This window comes from Chiloscyllium plagiosum, chromosome 16 (genome assembly GCF_004010195.1).
Source record: "Chiloscyllium plagiosum isolate BGI_BamShark_2017 chromosome 16, ASM401019v2, whole genome shotgun sequence".
In the NCBI taxonomy this organism is placed as follows: Eukaryota; Metazoa; Chordata; class Chondrichthyes; order Orectolobiformes; family Hemiscylliidae; genus Chiloscyllium; species Chiloscyllium plagiosum.
The window spans coordinates 60106156-60124342 of NC_057725.1; the positions used below are offsets into that span (position 1 = coordinate 60106156).

General features: G+C 39.3%; 1 protein-coding gene across 4 annotated transcripts in view; it reads right to left on the reverse strand.

The window, feature by feature from the left end:
* The window catches only part of LOC122557951 (activating molecule in BECN1-regulated autophagy protein 1-like), a 384568-nt gene that overhangs the window by 194508 nt on the left and 171873 nt on the right, over window positions 1-18187 (reverse strand). The window lies entirely within an intron of this gene.

Genomic DNA, 18187 nt, shown 5'->3' on the forward strand with positions numbered 1-18187 from the left:
CATCAAGGGTAGGGAGGGGGGAAACAAAGAGCTGCATCATTAGCTACTCTGTCTATTGGCCATGACATTTGATCAAAGTCCTAGTAGTCTGAGCAGCTGAATGACCATATTTTCAATCAAACCACTGGATAAAAGAGGGTCGTTAACAGTCCAGTCTCTCAACATAAGGTGGAAGCTTGGATTATGTTGGCATCTGTTCAGTTTGCATTCTGGTTGTACCTGCTTATAAATAAACATACACACAAATTGAATTCAGAGTCATACTTCCTTCCAAATATCCTTAGCAGTCAATCTGCAGCCACCTGAATTCCAGAGGTGAGGCGAGTGACAGCCCTTGACATCAAAGCTGCATCAAGTATGGCATCAAGGCATCCTAGCAAAACTGGAATCAACGGGTATCAGGGGCAACTTTCTGGTGGTTGGTGTCATGCCTCAAACAAAGAAAGATGGCTGTGGTTGCTGAAGATCAGTTATTTCTGCAGGAGTTCCTCAGGGAAGTGCCCTAGGTCCAACCACCTTCAGCTGCTTCATCAATGACCCTCCCTCAATCATAAAGTCAGAAATGGGGATGTTCAATGACTGCACAACGTTCAGCACCATTCTCGACTCCTCAGATACTGAAGCAGTCTATGTTCAAATGCAACAAGATCTGGACCATATCCAGCCTTGAGTTGACAAGTGGCAAGTAACACTCGCACCACACAAATGCCAGGCTATGACCATCACCAACAAGAGACTATCCAACCACCACCCATTGACATTCAATGGTGTTATATCACTACATTCCCCACTGTCAACATCCTGGGGGGTTATCATTGACTGAAAATTAAACTGGACTCACCACATAAACACTGGCTACAAGGTCAGGTCAAAGGCTAGGAATACTGCATGGAATATGCACCTCCTGACTCCCCAAAGCCTGTCCATCATCTAGAAGGCACAAGTCAGGATTGTGATGAAATACTCCCCACTTGCCTGGATGTGTGCAGCTCCATCAACACTCAAGCAGCGTGACACCATCCAGGACAAAGCAACCTGCTTGATTAGCATCGCATCCACAAGCATCTATTCTCTCCAACACTGACACTCAGTAGCAGCAGTGTGTACTATCTACAAGACGTACCGCAGAAATTCACCAAAGATCATCGGGCAGCACCTTCCAAACCCATGACCACTTCCATCTAGAAGTACAGGAGGAGCAGCTACATGGGAACATCACCACCTTCAAATTTCCCTCCAAGCCATTTCCTGCCATGTCACCATTCTGACTTTGAAACACAATCGCTGTTACTTCACTGTCGTTGGATCAAAATCGTGGAATTCCCTCACCAGTGGTATTGTTGGTCAATCCACAGCAGGTAGACTGCAGCGGTTCAAGTCAGCAACTTACCACCACCTCCTCAAGGAAAACTAGGGACAGGCAATAAATGCTGGCCAGCCAGGAAGCCCACATCCCACAAATCAATATTTTTTTTTTTAAAAAACACATGACAGTAATGCTCAGAATGGCCACTTAGACTTTGTGGAGAAGAGGTCCTAGCTTCATAACATAACACCTTCCTCAAGTATTACATGACACTTCCACGAGCTAAATAGAATAAAATAGATTTAGAACTGACCTACTCGCTGAAACCGCATCCATGAGGCTCTGTGAACAACAGGACAATTGCGTTTCACAAATAATTGCAACATGAAGGCGTGGGAATTGATTCATTCAACTATGGCAGATGGACCATCGAGCCAGAAAACTAACTGCAGTCCAATGAAGAATGCACAAGCCAGTGCCAGGAGAAGCACCAGGTCTATCTATAAATGAGGGGCCAACCTGCTGAAGCTACAACATATGATTTCACATTAGATCCAGCATGCAATAGACAACGAAAAGCAATCTCACAAACAATGACAGCAACATCCGTAGCCCATCCATGAATAAACAAAAATGCTTTGTTCACTCAACCGAATAAGGAAACAACAGCGACTATTTTCTGCTCTCAGAGTGAAGCAGAAAACTCATTACTGCCTGCTGAACCAAACCTGAAAACAGGCTTGATTCTCTGCCTGTTTTAGCAGCATAATTAGATTACTAAATAATCTGTAAAAGGAGCATAATTTCTTATGCCTGTTCAAGAATAGGAAATAAAATTTACTTTCTGTATCAACTGAGTATCACTGGCAAAACAGCAGGTTTGTAGTTTGAGCAGTGTATGTGAAGTTTATATAGTTATCAGACCTACAGAAATATGAGCTTGGTAATTCTCTCGTGTTTAACATATTATAAAAAAACTATGGTTCAAAAATATGAAAAGTTGCAAAAACAGTGGCTTGACTCTATTGACATTCTAAACTATTTATTCTTTCATAACGGAGAATTTTTCTACATTTACTGTCCAAAACTGTGCACACTGTGGTTCCAGAATCTTGAGATTTAATTATCCATAAACTCGGTGTCATGTATCATCTGAAGATAGTGACCCACATCCTTTTCTTACTTTAGCAGTCATGCTATATTCCAGAGAATAGCATTGTGCATTTCACTAAAATACTGGATTTACAGGTTTTTTTGTGTTACTTAAAATAAATGAAAGGTGTGGATGAAGTAACAATCCAATCCAATGAAAGTGAATTATTATTTTCCATACTAGGGGAGGGGATAAAATGATTACAATTGCAATTAAAACAGACTATCAACAAAGGAAAACACCCATTGTAACAACACAACACAATAAAGGAGAATTGGTGCAGATAATGTTCACTATGGTTTTACATGACACTTACCCTAGAAGAATAGCTATATTGGCCCAGATTTCACAGTATGACAATGACAAAACTGTTGACATTCACTGTAATTACTCCTCTGAAACTGACAGCAACTGCTAGAGTCTGCACATGCACAGTTAAACATGAAAATCCAGAAGCTGTTGTTAGTGGTTCTATGCTTGCCCTAAGGGTGCAGTGAAGTCCCTGAGAGTGTAATCAAATAGAAATCACAAACCTGATTAAAATGCGCCCTTTTATACATTTAGTCTCGCTCTAAGAACTCTTCAATGGAACACAACGTGATTTTTAATGTCAGCTAAATTCCTAATTATTGAACAGTCTCACTGTTCAATTTCATAAGTTTCTTTTATTGTAGGATAATGACAGTCCAAAAGATTATTTTATTAAAATGCTTATGATACAACAGTTTTTAACCTTAATTACATGTGTATTTTCGAGGAGAAAGTGAGGGCTGCAGATGCTGGGGATCAGAGCTGAAAATGTGTTGCAACACATTTTCAGCTTACATGTGTATTTCCCAATTAATTACTTTGCTGTCGTACAATCGTAATTAAGCAAAAGGTTCAAAGCATTTTACTTCCTGCTTTGCTGTCTGTGAGAATACTGCAAGTGGCTGCTTACCTTGCTCCAGAACATCACTTTTTCTGGAAACTTGCTTGACTTGGCACCAAATTCATATTGACATTGAGAAAGGCAAAATCCATGACATATCAATTGCTCAATCTTTGTGGGCAGTTTTCTTCAAGGTCTTCAGTGGATGTTGTTATTTCAACACTAACAATGAAACTTGGGCATTTATTTTGATCCACTCACGATGAAACAAGGACCAGAGAGCATTCTACACCTTCCAACTGGATCACTACATAGATAAGTGAGAACATTGGGTTTACTTCTAATGCTATTAACTTTGGCAAATAATCTATTAGCAAATCACACCAAAAGGAGCCAATTAAATATCTACTATTTACAAGTGTGGCACTTAACTTTTAAAACTCCCAATATTTCGAAATATTGTTGGCAATGTAGCATTAAAACTGATAAAATGTTTCACTGATACTAAAAGAAAACTACATTCAAAGCTATTGACGTCATAGAGTCAGAGATGTACAGCATGGAAGCAGACCCTTCGGTCCAACCCGCCCATGCCGACCAGATATCCCAACCCAGTCTAGTCCCACCTGCCAGCACCCGGCCCATATCCCTCCAAACTCTTCCTATTCATGTACACACCCAAATGCCTCTTAAATGTTGCCATTGTACCAGCCTCCACCACTTCCTCTGGCAGCTCATTCTATACATGCACCACCCTCAGCATGAAAACATTGCCCCTTATGTCTCTTTTATATCTTTCCCCTCTCACCCTAAACCTATGCCCTCTAGTTCTGGACTCCCCGATCCCAGGGAAAAATGTCCTGTACAGCCGCAACATGACCTCCCAACTCCTATACTCAATACTCTGACCAATAAACAAAAACAAAATCAAGTTCAATATACTTTTCACAAACCCATTGCTCCTTAGTTTGGCAACAGTTTTATTTTTCCCAATTTTATTGCAAACTCTGATTGTGCATTATTTTAAAACACACAATTAAACTGCTTTCTGCCAAGAATAATTCTCTCCATAATTTATTTCAGAATATAAAGACACACATGCAAGATTTGTTGAAAAGCAAGCAATTTGAATAAATGTGAAACAGCAGATTATTTCAAGAGTAGAGGGTAGCTCACTCCTGCAGTCATCCTGACAATTTGATAAAGATATCAGTTTCCCTGCTTCAGCTACCAAATCTTAGAGAAGACATGTGTTGCACCTGAGTATATGCAAATGCTAACTTTTAAAAATATATTAATATTCATACTTTGGTGTTCATAAAAGTTGATTAATTGAGCTGTTCCTTTAAACTTAAAGTCTGCAGTAATTCATCAAAATACAAGCTTGTCTAAATCCATTTTGAAGCAGGAAACAATTACTGATAAATCAAAAATCTGCTCGCCAATAGCAGTGTGTTTAATTGGGAAAACTAACAAAGCTTTTATTCAAGAACATTCATTACCAATATCTGAGGGTCGGGGGCGGGGGAGAAAAAAACTAATTTAGCACAAGAGGTGCAAAGATTAGAAATTTTTCTTCTCCATATGTATTTTATAATCTTTCAACCTGTTTTCATTTAGCTGATCTCGATTTGTAGCTTTTAATTTTTTGATCCTTTTAATCATAAAAATTATTCATTTGTCTACTGGTGATGCAGGTTGGTCATGATCCTCAGATGCAGTTGTGTAGATGGCAGTGACATACAGCACAGGACAGGAGAAAATCCAAACAACATGAAGCTAACAAACTCTGTGGCTATTCCTTAGTGGTTTACCCAGATCTATGCAAACTCAACATGTGCAGCCAATTTGACTCCAATTGCAAAAGATCAATGCTTTTGGAGATGTCTACATAACTTCTAAATCTAATATAGGAACTACCAGAAATTGTTGGCATTGTTTTAATTTCAAGGCTGGGTAATGCCCTTTATTAAAGTTGTGCACTAATGACTTCTGAAATTTATCTTCCATAGACAGAAGGTGGTGTCACACGTGAATAATTTGTCGCAATCTAGCACCATGCCCTTGATTCATATTACAGTAAAATATCCACTTGTCTTTAACTTAGCCTGTCGATAAAACCCTCCCAATAATATTCAGATTAATCGTTATGGTATACTGTTAGGATTCAAACTACTTTGCTAACAGTTCCTAGTCACAAATTATGTGTTATGGTTGACATTTTGCTGTTTAATTCACTAATGATCTAATGTTGGAACAATGGAATAAATCAGTGGAATGCAGGGGCAGGAGACAGCGAGGGCAACATTTTCCATCAAAGTAGGAAAAGCTTTGGTTGTAAGATACAGTAAAGCTTATTCCAACCGCTTACGGACAGTCACCAGATACATTTGGATGCTGATATCAACATTTGGTTAGCCACATTTCTAAAACACTGAAGACCTCTTTCAACCCTCTTTCAGATAAATTCAATGCCGATCAAATTTCTACTGCAAAACAGCTCAACATAGGTTGGAATAAAACAGTTTATTCCAACAGCATTTCTATGTTTGGAAATCCTTCACACACAACTGTGAAATTCGCACACTCTGGGTAACCAAAGATGGAGGACAGGAAAAATTGTGGCTGTAAGAACTGCTCCTTTTTGAGGTATTTTAGGTGTTGGAGGTGGATTTCCTCAAATTCAAGGAGCAGCAATTACTGTTTTATATGCTGTTCCATTGTTTTGGAACTTTGGAGAAACAAAAATATCAAAACAACAGCACTTTAAAAGGGAGAAGGACAGACAAAAGACAGCACATGGTCAGTGAAGGAGAGATAGAAAGAAACCTACACTGCTAACTGACACAGCAGTGATTCTGCGCTGTTACGGCCATTGCTGTTTGAGTTCATGTATCTTTGGACGTCAGAGTACGTCTAGGAAAATTTAAACAGTGAAGTTCACAACTGATCTTGGAGGGACCTGTGTGAGAGAGCTCATAGTACAGGAAGAGATAAGTCCATAATGTTTAACGTGTAACCTTGCAGTAAGTCTACAGTAGTGAGTAGAATGGGTTCTTTCTTGATTGTATGTTTTATTGAAATCTGTCTCTTGATTACATTTTAAAACATAAACCATAAGTACTAAGTTAGCCTGAAGCACTGATTTTTTTAGAACAAAAAGACGATGCTATTTCTGGATCTGTAGATTGTGAAGGAGCAAAGATGGTCTTTGTTAGAGTGATATGCTCTTCTTGTCGGATGTGGGAGTTTAGGAAGAGTTTACATGTTACTGAGGATTATGTCTGCAGGAAATGTCTTTGGTTGTCAATCCTATCAGATTGAATGGATTGGTTTAGACAACAGTTAGAGGCAATGAGGAATTTACAACAGCCAGGGATGTGATGGATGGCAATTATAGGAAGGGAGAAAAGCCACAGATACAGTCAGGCAATGGGTTAACTTCAGGAAGGGTAGGAGAGGAAGGCAGCTAGTGCAGGAGTCTTCTGTGGCATTCCCCATTTCAAACAGGTATGTTGTTTTGGAAAATATAGCGGGTGATGGGCTCTCAGGGGAATGTAGCACAAACAGCCAAGTTTCTGGAGTTGAGACAGGCTTTAATGTAATGAGGGGTACGTCGGGTTCCAAGCGATCAATTGTGATAGGGGACTCTCTCATCAGAGGCACAAACACACGTTTCTGTGGTCAGCAGTGAAAAATCAGAATGGTGTGTTGCCTCCCTGGTGCCAGAATTAAGGATGTCTCAGAGAGGGTGCAGAATATTCTCAAAAAGGAGCGGGACTAGAAGGAGGTCATTGTACATATTGGAACGAATGACATGGGAAAGGAAAAAGATGAGATTCTGAAGGGAGAAGATTGAAAGTTAGGCAGGAATTTAAAAAGGACATCCTCAAGGGGAATAATATGTGGCTTACTCCCAGTGCTACAAGCTAGTGACGGCAGGAATAGGAGGACAGAGCAGATGAATGCGTGGCTGAGGAGTTGGTGCAGGGGAGAAGGGAAATAGTGAGGAAAGAGATCGGTTTGAGACTGGTACAGTTGGTAAAAGGAGTGAGTCAAGCAGTCAGGACAGGCAGGGACAAAGCAGAGAATAGGTAGGACTGATAAATTGAATTGCATGAACTTCAATGCAAGAGACCTAACAGGAAAGGCAGATGAACTCAGGGCATGGTTGGCAACATGGAAATGGGATATCATAGCAATTACAGAAATGTGGCTCAGGGATAGACAGGACTGGCAGCTTGATGTTCCAGGATAAAAATGCTCCAAGAGATATAGAAAGGGGGCAAGAGAGGAAGGGAAGTGGCATTTTTGATAAGGGATAGCATCACAGTTGTACTTAGGGAGGATATTCCTGGAAATACATCCAGGGGAGTTATTTGAGCGGAACTGAGAAATAAGAAAGGGATGATCACCTTATTAGGATTGTATTAATGTCCTCCTAATAGTCAGCAGGAAATTGAGAAACAAATTTGTCAGGAGATCTCTGTTATCTGTCAGAATAATAGGGTGGTTAAGGCAGAGGATTTTAACTTTCCAAGCATAGACAGACTGCCATAGTGTTAAAGGTTTAGATGGAGAGGAATTTGTTAAATGCGTACAAGAAAACTTTCTGACTCAGTATGTGAGAAGGTGCAAAACTTGACTTACGCTTGGGAAATAAGGCGGGGGGGGAGGACTTTAGGGCCAATGACCATAATTCTATTAGTTTTCAAATAGTGATGGAAAAGGATAGACCAAATCTAACAATTGAAGTTCTAAATTGGAGAAAGGTCAATTTTGATGGTATTAGGCAAGAACTTTCAAAAGCTGATTGGGGGTAGATGTTTGCAGGTAAAGGGATAGCTGGAAAATGGGAAGCCTTCAAAAATGAGATAATGAGAGTCCAGAGACAGTATATTCCTGTTAAGGTGAAAGGAAAGGCTGGTAGGTGTAGGGAATACAGATGATTAGAGAAATTGAGGTTTTGGTTCAGAGAAAGAAGAAAGCAAACGTCAGGTATAGACAGGAGAGATTGAGAGAATCCTTAGAAGAGTATAAAGGCAGTAGGAATATACTTAAGAGGGAAATCAGGTACATGAGATAGCTTTGGCAAATAGTGTTAAGGAGAATCCAAAGGGTTTTTACAAATACATTAAGGACAAAAGGGTAACTCGGGAGAGAATAGGGCCCCTCAAAGATCAGCAAGGCGGCCTATGAGTGGAGCCGCAAAAAATGGGGAGATATTAAAAGAGTATTCTGCATCAGTGTTTACTGTGGTGAGGACATGGAAGATATAGAATGTGGGGAAATAGACGGTGAAATCTTGAAAAATGCCCATATTACAGAGGTGGTGGTGCTGGATACCTTGAAATGCATAAAAGTGGATAAATCCCCAGGATCTGATCAGGTGTACCCGAGATCTCCGTGGGAAGTGATTGCTGGACCTCTTAGCAAAATATTTGTATCATCGATAGTCACAGGTGAGGTGCCGGAAGACTGGAGGTTGGTTAACGTGCTACCACTACTTAAGAAAGGTGGTAAGGACAAGCCAGGGAAATATAGATCAGTGAGCCTGACGTCAGTGGTGGGCAAGTTGTTGGAAGGAATCCTGAAGGACAGGATTTACATGTATTTGAAATGGCAAGGACTGATTCAGGATAGTCAACATGGCTTTGTGAGTGGGAAATCATGTCTCATGAGCTTGATTGAGTTTTTTAAAGAAGTAACAAACAGGATTGATGAGGGCAGGGGGTGGATGACATCAATCTGGACTTCAGTAAGACACTTGAGAAAGTTCAGCATGGGAGACTGTTTAGCAAGGTTACATCTTATGGAATACAGGGAGAACTAATCATTTGGATACTGAATTGGCTTGAATGCGTGGCTGAGGAGTTGGTGCAGGGGAGAAGGGAAATAGTGAGGAAAGAGATCGGTTTGAGACTGGTACAGTTGGTAAAAGGAGTGAGTCAAGCAGTCAGGACAGGCAGGGACAAAGCAGAGAATAGGTAGGACTGATAAATTGAATTGCATGAACTTCAATGCAAGAGACCTAACAGGAAAGGCAGATGAACTCAGGGCATGGTTGGCAACATGGAAATGGGATATCATAGCAATTACAGAAATGTGGCTCAGGAATAGACAGGACTGGCAGCTTGATGTTCCAGGATAAAAATGCTCCAAGAAAGATAGAAAGGGGGCAAGAGAGGAAAGGGAGTGGAAGAGGGTGGTGCTGGAGGGTTGCTTTTCAGACTGGAGGCCTGTGACAAGTGGAGTACCACAAGGATCAGAGCTGAGTCCAACGCTCTTTGTCATTTATATAAATGATTTGGATGTGAACATAGGAGGTATACTTAGTAAGCTTTCAGATGACACCAAAAGTGGACGTGTATTGGACAGTGAACAAGGTTACCTAGGAGTACATTGGGATCTTCATCAGGTGGGCTAATGGGCTGAGGAGTGGCAGATGGAGTTTAATTTAGATAAATGTGAGGTGCTGCATTTTGGAAAAGCAAATTAGGGCAGGACTTATACACTTAATGGTAAAGTACTGGGGAGTGTTGCTGAACAAAGAGACCTTGGAGTACAGGTTCATAGTTCCTTGAAAGTGGAGTCACAGGTAGATAGGATAGTGAAGAAAGCATTTGGTATGCTTTCCTTTATTGGTCAGAGTATTGAGTACGAGTTCGGAGGTCATGTTGCCACCGTACAGGACATTGGTTAAGCCATTGTTGGAATACTGCATGCAATTCTCATCTCCTTCCTATCAGAAAGAAGTTGTGAAACTTGAAAGGGTTCTGAAAAGATTTACAGGGATGCTGTCAGGGTTGGAGGATTTGATCTACAGGGAGAGGCTAAACAGACTGACGCTGTTTTCCGTGGAGCTTTGGAGGCTGACGCATAACCTTATAGAGATTTATAAAAGCATGTGGAGCATGGGTAGGATAAATAGACAGTCTCTTCCCTGGGGCGGGGGAGTCCAAAACTAGAGGGCATAGATTTATGTTGAAAGGGGAAAGATATAAAAGGGACCTAAAGGGCAACTTTTTCACGCAGAGGGTGGTACATGTACGGAATGAACTGCCAGAGGAAGTGGTGGAGGTTGGCACAATTACAACATTTAAAAGGCATCTGGATAGGTATATGAATAGGATGGGTTTGGAGGGATATGGGCCAAGTACTGGCAAATGGGATTAGATTAGGTTCGGATATCTGGTCAGCATGGACGGGTTGGACCAAAGGGTCTGTCTCTGTGCTATACATCTCTGTCACTATAAAGCAATAAACTGAGGCAGACTGAAGCAATAAGAGAAAAAGGTTTCAATAATAAAGGGCATTAGTGCACACTGGCCCAATCTTTAGCACTCCACAGTGGAAATAGCCTCAGAGCTATATATTTTTAAGGAATAATGTTGCATTTATATAACCTTATTTACAGTCACTGGATGATTTAAGGTGTTTTGCAGCTGAAGGAGGACCTTTTGAAGTGTAATCACTTCCATTGAAGCTGATGCAGCAGCTAATATGCATTTAGCGAGCTCGCAAAATAGTAGTGTGATAACGACCAGATAATCTTCTTTGGTTATGTTGGATGATAAATATTAACCTGGACACTGGCTATGGCTAATACATAAGATCCCTTGCATTTCAAATGCTTACAGTTAAAACAGATGTATGTTTATACAGCAGTGACAACCATTGGGATTTATCGACTTCACAGTTCCTGGTTTTATACATATGTAGTGCCTTATCTCAGGAAGCAACCACTGCGTTTACACAACAATGCACACATAATTTTGTATCCAAGGTAAAATGTGCCCCTCTTGGTTAGATCACAGAAAAGCTCGCGGTTGCGGCAGCATCAGACCTTCAGTGGGCCCTTGATCAAAAAGGAGATGGTTTATTTTTACACCATACTCAATGGCAGTTATTTTTCAATGATTTCAACACTTGCAGTCCACTTAAAGGAAACATAACTCTTGCAATGGACTATTTTGCTTGGCAAGGGTCTCAGGTTAGATCCACAACATATTGCTTGTCTTGTGTGTTTTATCCATAACAACATTATGCCAATCAAACATCAGCTTTCAAAACTATATTTCCAAACGCTCTGCTTAATTGCTCAGAAACTAAAGTCAGTTTGAGCTAACATCTTGATTTGCCCGTTACAAAGATAAAAAATAAAAGCACTTGATGCATTATATTCAAGGGGCATGGTTGAGAGGTGGGGGAGTCCAGAACTAAAGGGTATATGTTTAGGTGAGAGGGGAAAAGATACAAAAGAGACCAAAGGGGAACAGATGTCATAAATGAAATGGAAATTACAAGGACAATATTAAACTTGACTGATGGAGCTATTCAAAAACATGAAAGTTTGAACAGAGTAGGCATGGAGAAACTGCCGCCATCCATGGAAGCATCAGAAACAAAGGTTTAAGCTAATTGGTGGAAGAAAAACAAGAGGATAAGCTTTTTCACACAGAACACACTTAAGATCTGGAATGCTGAAGAGTATGATGGAAGGAGGTTCAGTTGAGATATTCATGGGGGAATCAGACTAATAGAAAAAGAAGAATGCATTGGCCACTAGTGGAGGCAGGTGAGTGGCATAAGATAAATTGCTCCTACTGAGAGTTGGTGAAGACATGTTGGGCCTAATGGCCTCCTTTTATGTTGAGAGAGACAAAAAAAAAATGCAGATGCCAGAATCCAAGGCAGACAGGCATGAGGCTGGAAGAACACAGCAAGCCAGGCACATCAGAAGGTGGAGAAGTCGATGTTTTGGGTGTAACCCCTCTTCAGGAGTCCTGAAGAAGGGTTACACCTGAAACATCGACTTCTCCACCTACTGGTGCTACCTGGCTTGCTGTGTTCTCCCAGCCTCCTGCCTGTGTTCCTTTTATGTTGCAGCATTACTTTTATCCTGTGAAAGGAACCAGGTTTCTCAAATGAACAATGTGAATTACATTAAGGAAACAAACCATTTTAATGTTTTTGCTAAAGATGCTAACTAAATTTTCAATGAAACAAGCACTCATTTTACCATGCCACGAGCCCACTGCAAGCTATGGAAATGACTTGCTCAGTGACCACAGAAGCCTTCAAGATAAAGTGGCCCAGAAGTGACAGTGATAAATGGTTTCTGTAATTCTCTATCAGCAATACAGAACATCCTTAAATGTTATTTGTAGGTAATGCAAATAGTTTTGCTTAAGCAACATAAATATTACAGTCATCCAAAAAAAACAAACTTGTGTACTTTTGTATGAAGCCTCTGTATAAAGTGGTAGAATCCCCCTTCTGCTGACGTCCTGAAAAGATTGAATAATCAAATTTATCTAGACCATACCAACAGCTACAGATTTGCAATTTTTGCAGGATCAGCTTTCAGTTTCATCATATCTTATTTCTCCTTCCTAACTTAGTTTTTGTTACTTCTGTGTGAAGTATCTTGGGACATATTTTCTCATCAACTGTCCAGAGATCTTCTTATACACCTTGGGAGGAAGTAGTATTTGAATGTGGGCCTCCTAGCTAAGAAATGGGATGTTATCACATTGCCACAAGACCTCAAATGAGAGTGTTTTTAATGCTAATACTGTTGGCGAGAGTTAATTAATTAATAAAGTGACTGAGTCAGTATAAAAGGGGAACATGTGATTATGGATGTGGCAGCAGCTGGGTGACTTAATTTTCAAAAAACTCGATCCGTAAGGACAAGGTGCCCTTAAATTCTATTTCACCAACAGACTGAAATCAGAGTTGATGTGGATAACAGAGAACAGTTACCTCAAGGTGAAAATTGGAATAATTCCTTTTCAGATAAAAAGTTGTAAAATTGAATTACTTTTGAGAGGAATGGCGGAAAGAGTGCAAAATGTTAATTTCCACTCATGTTCTGTGAAGCTAAACATTATGATCAATGAAAATATGAAGCAAAGATATGGATAATGCAGTATCCTTTTATCAAAGGAAAAAGAAGCTGTGATTCTGTTGATGCCTACAAGCATCAGGTTGAGATGTAATGTCTTCTCACAGCTGAAGCCTCAAGAATCAGGCAGAGGAAGGTTTGAATAATCTGTTAACATTTGTGGACAATGGTTACAAAAATTATTATCTATTAAATGCATGAAGGCATGGTCAGACTTGGATAAATTTAGAAAGCCAGATGGTTATTCCATAGCAGAATCTATAATGGAGTTTAACAGATTACAGAACTGAAACAATTATATTTGGAGATCCCCAATTCAGAGACTGCCTTTAAATTCCTGGAATGTGCTGAACATGGATCGAGCTAGTGTGTTAACTGGAGTTAGATTTTCAGAAAGCAGTACAAGTTTGGAACAGATATCGAAAGCATTAAAACACTTTTGGATAAATATTAATTCCCAGTGACCTTTGAAACAGCAGTAATAAAGAATGGAGAATTCAATGATACAGTACATCACTGATTAGATACTGCACTCAAGCATCTATATGGAATGAGTATGAATAAAAAGATTGAGAATACAAATACATTTGTGACAGAAATAGTGGAACTATAAAAAGAATAAAATTGCAGGGAATTATCAACAGGTGTTTTAAATAAGACTCAAAATACCATTATGAAATGATTTGTCCTAAGTGTACAAAAAGATGAGCTTTGAAAAAATGTTTGCAAAGAAATATGTTGATCAGTCAGCAGGAGTTGTACAATTAACAAGGAGCTTCAGCCGAGAAATGAATATTTTGGTTGCAGATTCAATCAATTGCAAGGTTTTGGGCAGTGTAACCACATATAAAGCTTGTGGAATGGAATGATTAAAATGTTACCTAGGTTTAAATAATAAGGTTTGAAGTGAGCTAAAAGAATTTGAGAGTTCTACCCGCTTCAGGTTTATAGACACCAAAGTCACTCAGTGGTGATTCCCTAAAATAGCTGGGGTAAACTACCATTAGCACACATGTGGTATCAAATAAAATTCCCTTACTGTTGGAAAAGGGCTCAAGTGAAACTTGACATGGAACATGACAAAGTCAGTGGATTTAGTTTACTTAATCCAGACATTCAGTACTATCCTCTCAGAGTATAAGTTTTGTTTTCCTTTTACTTTGGCATTTCTTGTGATTGGCCTGGAGAGCACAAGATGGAATGCTCAACAAAATGTATCTTTTGTGAGCAACTCAAATCTGGATATTATTGTATTCCAATAAGAAGGCCTAACCCCTCTCAACAAAATGTAGAACGGAGTTATTTTTCAGTAACTAATAATTTTGACTTGATTAAGCAAGTGAAGAATTATGCATTCTGTTTAATTGGGGTTAGTTGTGAAACATGTTTTGTAAGTTTTTGTGATTGCTTAGGCTAACGTAAATGGAGGTCAACAAATTACTTTTTCTTAAAAAAAAGTAAAAACGCTTTGAGATAAAAGTTTGTATTCATGGGCTCAGTATGTTTTAACATATTAGTTTGGTAACAGATTACTTAAAAGGTTGGTATATAGTAATTTTTATGACAATTTGGCATTTAATTCGTTTTCAGCATCAATAGTTTTTGTGAAGTCATGTGTGTTTAATTTATTTGAAGGATATTGATAGGGCAACACTACGCAATTAAACAGATGGATAAGTTAATTTACAAGTGCCACATTATGTTGGTAGAAACCTATGGAGTTAGAAATATGATAAAAGATATCAAATTTTATGCATAATGGTTAGAGATTGGTTTTGAAATCATGGCACATGGGGTTGATTATTTTTCAGAAGGGTTTTAAAAACAACTCAGTCAAAGGGTTCTTCTCGTACACTGATTTAGTATTTGTCAGAATACTGGAGTGTAAAAGAAAAATCATCTTCACAATGGTAGTTTTTAAACAGGTAGGGCAAACACTGAAGGCTGACAGCTTGTTTCTCGTTGGGATAATCGAGGATTATTTTTTGCTGAGAAAACCCAGAGACTGAAAACTTTCACAGCAGTTGGAGAAGACCTTCAGTGTCAGAAGCAAACAAACTTCCTTTTCAAAACTGGTCTGGGAAAGTACAGTTAACTCTGCAGAACAGGTTTAATTTGTGAAACCTCTAAATCAAGTGTGTTAGGTTAAAAATCTGCAAGTTATTAAAAACTAGGAAAGTGTCAGCTCCTAGAATCATAGATTCCCTACATTGTGGAAAGAGGCTATTCAGCCCACTGAGTCCACACTGACCTTCTGAAGAGCATCCCATACAGCCACAACCCTGTATATTATCATGGCTAATGCACCACAAGGGACAATTTAGCATGGCGAATCCACCTAATCTGCACACCTTTGGACTGCGGGAGGAAACAGGAGCACCCGGAGGAAATCCATGCAGACATGGGAGAAAGTGTAAACTCCACACAGTCAGTCACCTAAAGCTGGAATCAAACCTGGGTCCCTGGCACTATGAGGCAGCAGAGCTAACCAGTGAGCCACCATGCCTGCATGATGTTAAGAGTGTTCACGTAAATGAGAAAAATCAGTTAAACTGGACTTAAAGATTTGATATAGAGGCGCAATTTCGCTAGACTGGAGTCCCTGCAACTGAGAGTCTAATCCATTTCCCGACACTGTTTTGCTGTTTGCTTTAAGATCTTTCAAAATATACTCTATAATGTTTAGAATGCACTTTTGCTTTTGTCTTTTGTGTAAAAAACTTCTGTTCTGTTGTTAAAGAAATTCTGCGGCTTCATATTACTGTTTCAGTAAATGACCACGTGGGTCTTAACTGCCCTCCAGGCAATTGGGATGGGCAATAAAATCCTGCCATCGACACCCACCTCTTATACATATATTTTTTTTAAATCCTTTGGATCATACGCAAGGGACAGTGTTACAAGATGTCTCAAAGTAGATAACTGAAAATCACTGCATTTAAATATTATTTCTTTTGTGCTTGTTATGAGAAATTTAAATTCTGAGAGACATGTGAAAATATACTAGGAGTTCGAATAGGTGTTGTAGTCCGGTCGAGTCGAATTTTTTTGCTGGCGCTAATTTGTAATTTAAGTGAATTCCAAAATCATATAATAATATAAAGGCATTATTGATAACCGGAGATAGCCATTTTGCTGTCAAATCTTTCAAATCTAATGCCCTAAAGTTTTCAGTTCAAATAACTTGAATATTTCTATTCAAATTCTTCTAGCCTAGGAGCTTCACTGATGAGAAACCACTTCCATTGATGTGACTGGTTGGCCTGAACTGAACTGGAAGGAAACGTGACTCTCCTACCAGAAGAAAAATTGTCCCCTTAGACCATAAGATATAAAGGCAAAATTAGGCTATTCTGCCCATAGAGTCCACTCCACCATTCGATCATGGTTGATAATGTATCTCAACCCCATTCTCCTGCCTTCTCCCTGCAACTCTTGATCCCTTTACTAATCAAGACGCTCTCTCTCCTTCTCAGATACACTCAGGAACTTGACCTCCATGGCCTTCAGCAGCAATGAGTTCCAAGAATTCACGACTCTCAGGTTGAAGAAATTCCTCCTCATCTCAGTTCTAAAGTGTAGACACTTCACTCTGAGGTTGTGCCCTCAGATCCTATTTCCTCCTCGTGGAAGCATCATTTCCACATCCATTCTACCCAGGCCGCTCAGTAGGTTGCAATGAGATAGTTCCTCATGCTTCTAAACTTCATCAAGTACAGACCTAGAGTCCTCAACTACTCTTCAAATGACAAGCGCATCATCCCTAGAATCTTTCTTGTAAAGAATGAACCTCTAAACTCTGGAATGGATCTCTGGTCCCCCTCCAAGACCAGGGCATCCTTTCTTAGACTCGGGGCCCAAAACTGGTCACAATAATCCAAATTCATCTGAATTAAAACATTGAACATTGTGTTCTGAAGGAAAAACTAAACCAGTTGCCTTAATCTGCTTACTCTGTCCACCATGAATTGAACAGTGTCATGATTTTTTTCCATCAAAACTAACAGAAGTTAGCCCAGGAATTGCAGCCACATATTGATTTGAAACTGATATATTTGGGTAATTCTTCCAAAATGACTTCTGAATGTTTGAAAGTAAAATACCTCAGAACCAAACCACATCTGTCTGCTTCCATTTTAAGATCCAAATTCCAAAACTATAACGTGTGTTGTATACATTTTGATCACAATTGGGAATATCACAAAAAGTTGAATCTCTAACAACAGTGCTGTTTCAGTGGTTACAAACAAATTAGAAGACAAATTAAAGCCACGACAACTGAAGCCAAATAAAATGTTGGATAGCTGGAAACATTTTGGTGCATACACTGGAGGTATCTGGTAGATAGTTTTACAGTATAATTGGAGATACATAGAGATGTATAAGTTTAAAACAAAACAAGTAGCTCTGGGTATCAAAAAAAACCTTAATGATCAAGATAGTTGAGTGAATTCCCCTACTGCACAGGAAGTCAGTTTGAAGATCTTAGCTCTTTTAGCAACATATTCCTGGGAACACAAGTCAATTAAAAAAAACTCCATTCCTGCAAGGTGAAATTGTCAAAAGGAAGTATTCTCAATTTAAAGATCAAGTCAAGACAAAGAAATTACAGAACTTGTGAGGTGAAATTAGCACTAAACTCAAGCAAGTTGTACTTCCAACTGGCTGCATGGCATGACTACCTGTTAAAATAGAAAGTTAAAAATCACACAACACCAGGTTAAAGTCCAACAGGTTTAATTGGAAGCACACTAGCTTTCGGAGTGACGCTCCTTCATCAGGTGATTGTGGAAGGCTCGATCGTAACACAGAATTTATAGCAAAAATTTGCAGTGTGATGTAACTGAAATTATACATTGAAGAATTGATTGTCTGTTAAGCCTTTCATCTGTTAGAATACAGTGACAGTTTCACTTCTTTCATGTGTAAATCACAAAACACTTTTTT